General features: G+C 36.2%; 1 pseudogene; it reads right to left on the bottom strand.

Moving 5' to 3' along the window:
* Nucleotides 1-1,013: 1,013 nt before the first annotated feature.
* On the bottom strand, nucleotides 1,014-11,894 carry LOC114884455 (annotated as a pseudogene).
* Nucleotides 11,895-12,423: the final 529 nt, after the last annotated feature.

Here is a 12,423-nt window from a genome sequence, read left to right as displayed (position 1 = left end):
ATTTTGAATTTCACATTCAGTTCAACCTCTTTCCCTCTCCCTCTGCTTACGTTTGACATGTGGCTAAGACACCCATAATAGGGAAGGGTTTAAAGCCAGTATTTAACTCTTTTTTCCTTCCTCACTCTGCCTCTCCCTCTCACTCTTCTGCTTTTCTCTTCTTTCTTTGATATATCGAGGTTAAGGAAGAGAAATAGGAGAAAAATGGCAAAATGATATATTATTTCACTGCTGGTTTCTTCTACGTGGAACAGTCTTAAATGATCACCTGAGGTTTTCTCATGGGTCACACATCCCTGATGTGCAGTGCACTTTCTGCCTGATGTATTGGTACACGCTTAGCTTCTATTCCCAGGGGTCTATTCATTACTTTGTACTACTGGTATCCCCTTACCTACAGGCTACCCTCCAATGCAGAGTTCTTTCACAATGGCTTACAGCCTGGCTAACCTCCATGGCCTTCATTCAAACCCATGGGAAATTCACTCATCTTTGTCCCACGAATGGTGGGTGTACGTATTTTGCTTCTCACTGGTTTCCCAAATCACTCTGCTGTTGCTCACTGTTCCAACCAACATTCTGCCTTCAAAATTCTGGTAGGAAGCAGGCACATGCCCCCAAAGTCCAGGGTTAAAGAGGAGGGCCAAACATACCATTTTTTATTAATAAATTCTCTAACTTCACTTTTTTCAGCTCAAATGGCAGACCCAGTGCAGCCTGATTGATTCAGCCGCTTGGCGAGCATTGAACCAGGGTATGAGATGTTTATGCAGTTACCTCCACCTCTGCAAGCACCTCTTCGAGTGAATGTAGTAGGCTGGGGAGGGGTCAAACACTTGCCTTTCTTCTCTACTAGAAAGGGAAGAGAAAAAGCATTTTCTCTCTAAGCCTATAATTAGCTTTCCTAAAGGCTCAAGACCACTGATGAGTTGGTGATCTCAGGAACATCTTATCTACCTTTGAGAAGCCCTGTAAGTCTTACTAAGCTTTGCAGTCTGGAAGCTCCTTAGCTGCTATGTAGCATTGTTTGCTATCAAGTCAGTATCCCCCCACCTCCTGTTACATTCACCCTTAGGTTTGAAGGAAGAAATCTGGGAAGCATATTTCCCAGAATCCTTTGTCAGCACAGTGTGAGTCTGACTCTGCCAATAAGAGATATTCATGGGAGTTTAAGAAAACTGAAGAGAGAGAAAACCATTGTTCTCTGATGAGAGCTTCTGGGTAGGTATGGTATGTGGGTCTTGGCAGGTGGCAGATGAGAGGTTTTCAGACACCTGCAGGCATCCTACTCCTCCTTTTGGTGCTTTAGACAGATGGAGTCTTTGATGGCATTTTCCCTGCAATCCTTGCCCTCCCAAATTTGGTGAAAACAAACAGTGACCTTCTTGAATATTGTTCTCCCAGCCATTCTGATACTTGTGAAGTCTGTGAAAACTCTTAAATTTCTTTCTACTCCGAATTCCTAGAGTGGCTTTTTCTTTCCTGCACTGTACTAATTGATGCAGCAACTCTCTTTAAAATGTAGAGGCACCTGTCTCCTACTTTTCTCTGCTTAGGAACTCAACCTGAAATTCTCAGACAGTGGCATCTGGTTACATAGCCTGAGGGAAAATCAAGACTTTATAATCCTGATTATCAGTTACAGACAAGAAAGATATGGATAAAAAGCATCAATAGAATCAGGGCAGTGTCCTGTTGTGGGATCTGGCCGGAATATATCACTATAATAGAACCCTTTGTTTAGGGGAATGAAGATTGAATCAAAACTCTTGGGCATCCATTGGTATTTCCCACCTTAACTCAGTTGAGTTATGTATGTTAATAATACTGTTTACTCAACTTTTCTTCCTCTGTAGTCATAACTAGACAGCTTAGGTAATAGGAGCTTAGCTTAGGGATAAATAAGAAAGTGAAGGAAGCATTTTTTTCAGAGGGCTTCATGAGAAACAAGAGGATCATTCAGAATATCTGCACAACCACCTAGTTAGGAAGCATAAAATATTTGAGTGTCATTCAGGGCACGTGTCACTCTGGTAGTCCAACAGCAGGCTAACGGCCCAGCATTCATACGAGTAGTTGTCTCCTCAGAAGCAGGCTTCTGTTGTTCTATCTGGCAGGCTCTGGTTCTTTCTGGCTGTCTTTTCCCTTATCTACCTCATTTCCCTCTCTACTCTCCTCTTTACATCATGACTTTTGCTTACAGCCTTCTTTTTTTTTTTTTTTTTTTTGCTATACGCTGATTGTTTCCACAGAGCTCTCCCTTCAACTGGAAAAAAAAGAGAAGTTAAGATTGGTTCAGTTGGTAACTTTTCAGTGTAAAGAATTTGGGAGCAGATCATGCCCTATCACCACAGCGGCTGATACCCTCAACTAACCATAGAGTTAGTTGCTTTCAGTCAGTCCTCAAGCCTCATCAACTTATCTGTCCAGGGAAGTAGGTCCATGAGGCAACAACCACAGCAACTTAGGGTATGAAGCAATCTAGGGATTATTCAGAAGGGTACTTTGGGTATGGCTGACTAAAAGTTGAAAGCCAATAAATTCTCTAAGATAGAAAGCAACTACATCTCTAAAGCATCTTCTATGACAAGATTATTTAACTAGTAATCATAGAAACAAACAAGCCATAGTTCTTGATACTCAGAAAACATCAATTGCATGATGTCTCATTTATTTAAAAAGAGGCTTTTGGGAAAAAAAAGAAAACAATGGCTGGCAAGTTTATTTGACATAATAGTTGATTTCAGAAATATAAACATGTTAAAAAATAAAGGCCTTAGGATTGAATAAATATGGTTATTCTGTACTGGATTTGGTTCTATATCAATCTGAACCAAAAGAGGAGACCCCATGGAAAACTGGCTCACTGTTGTTTCCACCACAGCTCCACAGATCACATCATTGGTTCCACTGGATCCAGTGAGGGGAAATGAGCAAAATGTGGTCATGGATATTGTAAAGTTTAAGTCAATTAACATTTTTACAACAAATGTAAAACAATACTGTAATAGCAGATTGTCCCCTTCGATGTCATAATTCTGAAAACTTAATAAAAGTGTGCATGGTCATAGAAAGCAAATTATTGCTGATTGTAGAGGACATGGAAGAACATCCATCAGTCCAACTTAACTTACATTTATCCCTACTTGTTTTTCTACACAAGGAGAAAGAATCTAAATATAAGAGGACATATAGTTCTCTAAGATGATTAAATATAAGAAAAATACAATATTGAGCTAAATTAAGAGTTATAAGCCACTAATTTAAGACATTCCAACAAAAGCTTGTTTTTATTTTTGCATGTTCACTATTGTAAAATAAAAAAATAATAACAATCTAGTGAAAGGCTCTGAAATGTCTTCATTCAACATAAGGAGGCTTGGGAAGTTTTCTTCTGTCACTTCAAAAGATGGTCGTTAGTAGGTCAGGCCCCTCTCTGCTGGAGCCCAGTGTAAGCTTTCTGTCTGTGGTTAAAATGACCATGCCTGTTCCACACTACTTCTTGACTTTTGTCCCTTCTCTTCCTTGACAGTCAAAACAGAACAACCTAGAGAAAGTTTTGCTCATGCCTTTAGACCTCTGTATGTTAGAAAATGTTTATTTTTATAAGTAAACAATGCGACATTTATAAGCAATTACTAATGGTTATTATGTAAAGCGATTCATGTGCTGACTAGCTTTATATCACCTCCTTTAAAACTCTTCTTATTTATATTTTGGATCTAACAATTAAAAATTGCTTTTTAATAAGGGTAGTAGCAACAGTAATATAACATTTATGGAGGGCTTCTTATATGACAAACACTATGATAAGAAATTTACAAGTATTATTCCTTTTCACAGAAGAGGGAGCTAAGACTTAGAGATTTATGTAAATTGCATGTGATCATTCAGATAATAAGTGAGAGATCTAGGTTCTGAATATAAAAAAGACTGACTCTAAGCTGTCATTCTGTGTCATACACACTTTTCTAACAAAGTACCAGATTTGGTTGTTTTGGTTCATTGCTTGTCTATCTTGGTAAAAGTTATTATTATTTGTAAGTAATTGTACTTTGGAAAATATCCCAACCAAATATGTCCAATTTTTTAATAGTTCTACTTTAAAATACAATTGATCATTTTTAGGTTAGCTAAATGTAAATTATTTATTCAGACCCTTTTCTGTTTTTAGTAAGTAGCACACAAGATATTGAGCATTCATTTGTTTTCTATTTCCAAAACACATATTGAAAATAATATTATATAAGGAACATTAGCTGCACATCATTCCTTTCATAACATGCATTTCTCTTTTTACCCATAATAGATTTTTAAGAAATGTTTGTTAAAATAAAACCCAATTTTTTTTTCTGCTGGTCTTAAATTTCTGAATAAAGTTGTCTATGATTATTAAAATCTCATTATCGTAACAACAGTTTCAACAATCTACATTCTTTGATACCTTAAAAAGCACATACAAGGCTTCCCTGGTGGCACAGTGGTTAAGAATCTGCCTGCCAATGCAGGGCACACGGGTTCGAGCCCTGGTCTGGGAAGATCCCACATACTGAGGAGCAAATAAGCCCGTGCACCACATCTACTGAGCCTGTGCTCTAGAGCCCACGAGCCACAACTACTGAACCCGTGAGCCTAGAGCCCGTGCTCCACAAGAGAAGCCACCGCAGTGAGAATAGTAGCCCCTGCTCACCGCAACTAGAGAAAGCCTGCACGCAACAATGAAGATCCAATGCAGCCAAAAATCAATAAATAAAAATTTTTAAAAAGCACATACATTATTTGATTCAGTTAAAATATTTATTAATATCCCTCTCTTCAATTGTCTCCCCTGCCCCTGTACCTTCCTGACATAAAATATAATTTTTATTGTTTTTATATTTTCTCATATTTTATCTTTCACTCTAGTGGTGGTCTCAATGAGCCCAAACAATTTGAAATCATACTTTTAAATCATAATAGCAACATAGTGCCCACATTATGCTTTTTACTATGGTATGTTCTAAGATTAAAGAAACTAAGAAGTTATTTATATACATCAATTTTTTTCTATACATTTATTTCATTTTATTTTGAGATAGTTCAGGTCTACAGAATAGTTGATAAATAACACAATAAAACATACTCCTTATACAGATTCATCACTTGTTAAAACCTTGACACCGTTGCTCCTATCTTTCCATCTTTCTCCTTTCTTTCTTTTTCTCTTTTCCATTTTTCTTCCTTCCTTTCTTCCTTCTTTCCTTTTCTTTCTTTCCTCTTTTGTTCTTTCTTTCTCTTCTCCTCTTCCTCCTCCCATCCCCACTCCACCTCCTCCTTTTCTTTCTTCTCTCTCTCTCCCCTCCCCCACACCCCCCTGCCAAAAGACACTAGTAGGCTGAGGCAGTATAACCCTTCACATCTAAATACTTTAGCATGCTTCTTCTTAAAGCAAGGGCATTCTCCTGCAAAACCTACTACCTAAGAAAACCAACACTAATTTAATAGCATTGACCAAATATAGATCATACTCAAATGTCCTCAGTTGTTCCCAAAATGTCCTTTAGAGGGGACGGTTGTTTTTTCGATTCAGGAACCAAGCAAGGTTTACGTAGTACATTTGTCTGCTATGTGTCTTAAGTCACCTCCCTCATTTCTTTTTTTTTTTTTTTTGCGGTACGCGGGCCTCTCACTGTTGTGGCCTCTCCCGTTGCGGAGCACAGGCTCCGGACGAGCAGGCTCAGAGGCCATGGCTCACAGGCCCAACCGCTCCGCGGCATGTGGGATCTTCCCAGACCAGGGCACGAACCCGTGTCCCCTGCATCGGCAGGCGGACTCTCAACCACTGTGCCACCAGGGAAGCCCTCCTCTCATTTCTTCATTGTATTTATTTATTAGAATGGTGTGGTCAAATAGCCCTGCAGATCATCCCGTACCCAGATTCTTCTGACTGCTTCCTCAGAATAAAACTCAGGTGAAAGTTATGAAAGCAACTTCAAACCACAAGATTATGATGTGCCCTTGGGAGGCATATCAAGTGAGGCCATCTCACCGTTGACAATGCCAATTTTAACCACTTGACTAAGATAGGGACAGCCAGACCTCTCCATTTTAAAAGCATACTTTCTGATTCAATCCTTCCCTTCACTCCACAGCTCTCACACTCATTGTTGATCAAGTCTGCATCTATTGTGTTGCTAGAGTGGTAGTCAGTTTTCATTTTTCCCCTTGTTTTTATTACCTGGCATTCTTCTTTAAAGGAGAGCTTTCTTTTTTTGTTTTTTTTCTTTCTGGCCAGGAAGGTTTTCTACATTCTCTTTGAACTTTCCTTGTCCTGTAAATCCCCCATTTTTCTCCATGAGACCTGACTTCTTTTTAGAGGGAAATGTCTTTTGTAATGGGAGTTAAATGTGCTCTTTGCTTTTGAAATGTCACTATTTCTGTGTAGTTTCAATGTACAGGGCAAGAAAACATATGTGTGGTGTTTGTTTCTTAAGTTTTTTTACCTTTCCTTTAAAGAATACATCAAATGTTCTGTGAGAACAATATAACATTATTTACACAAAACTTTTTAGAAGTTCCTTTACAAAGATGGTACACTTAAGGAAGTATCTTCCCTAATATGTTAATAATTGACTAATAGCATTTAAAAAATGATAAATCCATGGGTGATAACTGAATCCAAATATTAATATTGTCCACTTGAACTTGAAATGCTTAGGGTGTCTTGCCAGTAACAAATGATTTCACATACAATATTAAACCTGCCCTTCCATTAAGCATCTGTCTTTAAAAGCAAATTCATACTCACCGCATCGTCTCTCACTCTCTGCTCTAATTTAATTCAGACTACTTATGATTATTGTGAGCAATTATTTCTTAACAATTTCTTTCTAAATCCCATATGGTAACGATTAAAACTTGAAAGCTTTAAAATAAAAAAAATGCAAAAAGAAATATTTTAAATAAGTTTAAGAAGCCTGCTTTGGGCTCTAGTTGTCTCTTTATGCTCCATCAGGCCCCCATGCAAAGTTCCCCCATGGACTCATTTCCTTCTCAAATGAGTGAAAAATTCTTTTTATTCCCTTCAGCTCCTCTTGAAAAGAAAGGCTTTATTTAAAATAATTGATCTATTTTTGAGGCTACAAAATGCTGATGTTTAGACACACATTCGACACAAGTGATGTATTATTCTTAACTTATATTTCAGTTGTTTATAAGCTGATAAGTTTTGAATCATTCCAACTGTCATTTCACCTTTACTCTGTTGCCTCATATTCTAATGTGAAATCTTTCAAGATGAGAGGCCTGAAGCTGCAAGGAACATTTATCGTAAAAAATTAAAAACCATACAACCTATTGATTCAGTTGATTTTCAAAAATTGCGCCCTTCATGAAACTGCCTCAGGGTGTAAGCTCAGAATTAAAATAACAATTATAAAATCCCCAAGCTGAGTAAAACCAAGCAGTCTAGTTGAAAATATTTATACAAATCCATTTTCCCCAGAAAAGCATAGAAAGTGAAAAAAACCCATAAAAGTAAAAAAAAAAATTCTGTTTTAAAGAATTAATTTTTCAGAATGAAGTTCAATTAGTTAACTCTTTTAAAGCATATATCTCCCATAAAACAGAAAGGGAGGAAACTGATGAAAGACAAAAATGGATGGAAACCTTGCTACAGATCCTGATGGTTTCTATAGTGGCTGCAATCTTCCGACAAGGAATTTGAATTTTTTCACTTCAGGGTTGCAAGGAATGACAGTGATCTTAAAGGAATTGCGCACTGTTTCCATTTTAAAACTTGGCTAGCTAATTAGGCAAAATTATAGTTGTATTAAATGTGCATCTGTTACTATGCTCTGTCTTTAATGTTGGGTGTAAATATTTCAGGATCCAATGACTGGTAACTACTTAGATTGGATTCTAAATTTGTAAATGAGAAGCTTTGATTGTGTCAAAAACATATGAATTATTTCTAATTGGAAAGCTTAAAATGATGTTTATTTTAAAAATTAAAATAGATATATTCTGTTTTTGTTAGAATAATTTTTCTAACCATATATAACTACAAGTATTGATATTTTGTGGAAAATTATTAAGTTATGAAAATAAATAGAACTAGTGCTAGGTATGATGAGGTTAACAAATAGTTCCATTTAAGATTTAAGAAAATGTTTATAAAAGTACTACACAAATTTATTATTTTCTCCTTTTACTATTAAGATCTAGTTCAATAATATTACTATAAATATAATATGTATCTTTTTAGCCTTGAAGTTGTTTAAAGTTTTACTTGTCTCATATTTGTAAATGATCAACTTTTGTAAATATTTGAAAATAATTTTTTTCTAAATTTTTAGAAGTTATATTTCAAAGCATGACTGTTAGTATAACATTACTAATTTCATTATCTACGGAATTCTACATTTTGTCAATGATCAGTCATGATATGAGTTATAAATATTTCCAGAGATTGGGTTTCAGCATCAATTCCTAACTCCCATCCTTAGAATAAAAAACCCAGAAATATTAAAAATCAATAATTTTTTGACCCATCATTGAACAAAGATCACAGGGCAAGCTGAAACCCCCAAATTTAGAGAAACAGTCACATCCAGAAAGACTTAGCTCCAGAGATTTGCTTACCTGGAGAACAAAATATGAGAATCCTTAAACTAGTAGGAATATTTAAATGGTAATCTTGAGGAACTGCTGGAGGCAGAGTGCAGGCTAGCTTGAAAGTGAGAAACTCTTGGGGACTGCAATCATAAGAGGGCCCCACACTTATTCATACCTTTACTCCAGGAACCCACCAAATTCTCCTGGTGAGGACATGAGAGAGATTCCTTGATGGTGTTAGCTGGGAAATTGGGCGAATAGCCATCTTGAAACCCATCCAGAATCTTAACAAATGCCTAATATCTAGGGAAAAAGGATTCATAAGGAGACAATTCTGAAAACTTTTCCCAGTTGAAGGAAGGGAATATAGAGGCATGAAATATACAAGATGAATCATTGAGTGGTTTGTCATGCCAAAATGTAAGACAGTACTCAAAAAACAAAAAAAAAACAGTGGGGATATGTCAAAGGTCACAGGAACCAACTGAAAAAACTCTCAATGGTTCTAAACTGGAACAATTTGAGCAATAAAATAAATATGGTAGCTTTGGATTCTAGCCCAAAGTATAAAATAAATATCTGTGTGCTGGACTGATATAAATAAATGATTAAATAAAAAGGTACATGAGAAAGAGAGACAAATCTCCAATGCAGAAGAATTACAAATAAATTATGTAGCTACTGTCTTCCCAAGGAGGTGGAGGATAAAGTCTCACCCCTCATGTGTGACCCTGATCAACATGGGTTTGAACTGCACAATTCCAATTATATATGGATTTTTTCCAATATTAAATATAATGTTTCTACATGATCCAAAGTTGGTTGAATTCTTGGATGCAGAACCATAGATAAGGAGGAACTGCTGATATGGAGGAACCACAAATACAGAGAGCCAACTGTAAGTTATAGGCAGATTTTCGACTGTGCTAAGGACCAGCAGCTCTTATCCCCACATTATTCAAGAGTTAACTGTAGTAACTTCCTACTAATGAGTATATCATGGAAAGAAAGAAGAAAACTTTCAAGTGGAAAAAAAACCCCGACAAACACTACCTCTGCCAGGAGAAAAAGATTAATATCAGGGATAAAGTCATGTTAATAGCATGTACCCTTGATACGATGTGATGAGAATGGCAATTTACATCTTTGGTCTTCCTTACCAAATCCATAAACACTGTGGAACCATGAGAAAAACATAAAACAAGCCCAAACTGAAGGACATTTTATGATATACTTGATGACTACTCCTCAACACTATCAAAGTAATCAAATAAAAAAGGAAAGTCTAAGAAACATAATCTAGAGAAGCCTGAGGAAACTAAATATAATGTGATATCCTGGATGCAGTCATGGAACAGAGAAAGGACATGAGGCAAAAACTAAGGAAATTTGAATAAAATATCAACCTTAGTTAATAATAATGCTTCATTAGTTGTGAGAAGTGTAATGGTAATTTCAACAATAGAGAACCTGAGTGTGAGGTATACAAGGAGTCTAATATTTCTGCAACTCCTAAACTTTCCTAAAATAAAAAAAATATATTTAAAAGTTGTTTCTATCTGATTTTCTTTTCTGTAGTTTTTGTTAAATGCTGTTCAATTTGCTGTATTAATATTTTCATTGTAGATTCTAACCTGTATCAACTTAAATTTCCTAATTTGTGTTTATTGGTATTATGACATTGAATTCAAATTTGTCTTTATCTTTAATCTTTCTTCATTTGACTTAGTCTTAGAGAATTCGTTTAAGTTTAGTGTTCACTAAATATCTCACAATAATGGTATTTTTTAACATCTTAATGTAATAGACATTGTACAAAACAGAAACTCTGTCCTTTGTTAGAAAGATTAGTAGCAATTTACCGACCAAGAACAATAATGCTTAAAATTGTTTTAGAGGCTCTTTTACATTGAGACAAACGTAAGAATATAGAATTACATAAAAGAAATACATGAAGGCATTATGTACCCTTAAGAAAGAAGGCTTTTCTATTCTTCGTTATTTTTCTGATGTTGCTTATTAGATTTGAGAATCCCAGTCTGTTCTTAACCTGAGAGCATAGTTCCTAAAATCCTTAATTTTCTAATGATACTTTTTATCATAAAGTTTTTGTGGTTAGAATGTATCTTCATTTCATGGAATTACCATGGTCTAAGTATTTTTACAATATTGTAACAGAAGGACTAGTAGCTATTTCTTCATTTTTCAGGGGAAAAAAATGTAGAAACTAGACGAGTATCAAAATCACCAAATTCACAATCATGCAAAGCACAACAAAATTCCATTGCTCTAGACATAAATGTCACATGCTATGGTTGTAAATATTTGGTTAAACCAAATCAAAATTATTCATGAAAAACATATTAGGATGATCTTGGAGAACCTAAGCAAACTTTTTTTTAAAAACTCAAAAAGCATTTTTTCATTTAAAAAAAGTATTTAGAACACATAAAACAAGGCAATATTGATTCTTTTTTGCCACCTTCTGGTACGAGATCCGTTGGTGGCTCCTGCACGGTTGCGCTGTTGCTCTCCAAGCCCGTGTTACTATCACTGGTCCCTTCCTCTGCCAGACTGTCCACCCCCTCCTGCCCGCTCTCCTCGTCCTCAGGAGTAGATGTGCCTTCTTCACCATTCTGTTGACTTTCTGTCGTTTCTTCAAGGAGTGTCTCCTCTGTGTCCTTCAGGACGCTCTCGTCTTCTTTTCTTCGGTCTTATTAGCTGCTGGCGCCTCCTCAGGAACACTACTGCTCTGGCTGTGCTCAGCTTGCACTGCTGCCTCTTTCTCCCTTTCTTCCTGCTTCTTGTGAGCCTGTTCCTCAGCCTGTGCAATTTCAGCTGCAGATTTTTCCATATCCACTTCTACTTTCAACCACACAAGCTTTTAAGTTCATTGTTAAATGAATCTGTGCTTTCCAGGAACTTCCTCTTCTTTTCTTGGTGTCATTCCTCTGTTTGAAGAAGTTCAGCTTCTAGTTTTCACTGATGAACCATTAAGGACTGGACCTGTCATTTGAGGACCTGCATTCTAGCTGTTATGGCAACTGACCGAACGTCTGGCACCACACTCTCACTTAGGATTTCACGGATGAGGTGGTGGTTTCTCTGGAAACAGGCTATGGCTGTTTGCTTCATTGAAAAGCCATCATCATAATTATCGAATCTTCAGCAGGCTGAATGCTCATGTAAGGTTTTCCTTTCTCCATGCGAGACTGTCTCTGTCAACTTTCTTCCTCTAAAGCAGCTTCTGCACGACTTTTTGCACTTAATCCAGTATATCCTGTGGGCTTGCATAGCATCTTGTCTTGAACTGGATATCTACTTGCTTCATGTGTGTTCCTTAACTACTTAACCAATAAGATAGAGTGGGTTTGATTTCTACATTTTTTAATTCCCACACATCACATTATAAACTATTATATATTCAGTATAGGTTTGCAAAATAGTTGTAAAGCTGAATTCAAGGGTAATATCATACTACATAAATAACATAATATCACATTTATTTCTAAAATGCTGTTACTTGCTTGTAGCAGAGCTACTAATAAAAATTTTGTAGTGACTGCAGTGAATTTCTGATAGTTTTTTTTCCTACGTAAACTCTTTGATAAATTTATTAATGAACCATGAAATGTCCAAAAAGCAGATCTTCCAAAAGACAAGTAGTAAGCAAAGCCTGGATAATCTACAAACTAGGTAAACAATTGTAAATAAATACATGTAAAGCCTTCATACTTGACTGTAATAATCATAGATGCCTTTATTAAAATACCTTTTTAATGGTCAATTTATGTTGTCTGAGACTATATGGAAATACATGCATACTAC

This window comes from Monodon monoceros, unplaced genomic scaffold (genome assembly GCF_005190385.1).
Source record: "Monodon monoceros isolate NGI ecotype Baffin Bay Population unplaced genomic scaffold, NGI_Narwhal_1 Super_Scaffold_5, whole genome shotgun sequence".
NCBI classification, from domain to species: Eukaryota; Metazoa; Chordata; class Mammalia; order Artiodactyla; family Monodontidae; genus Monodon; species Monodon monoceros.
This window is presented reverse-complemented; position numbering and strand designations above follow the sequence as displayed.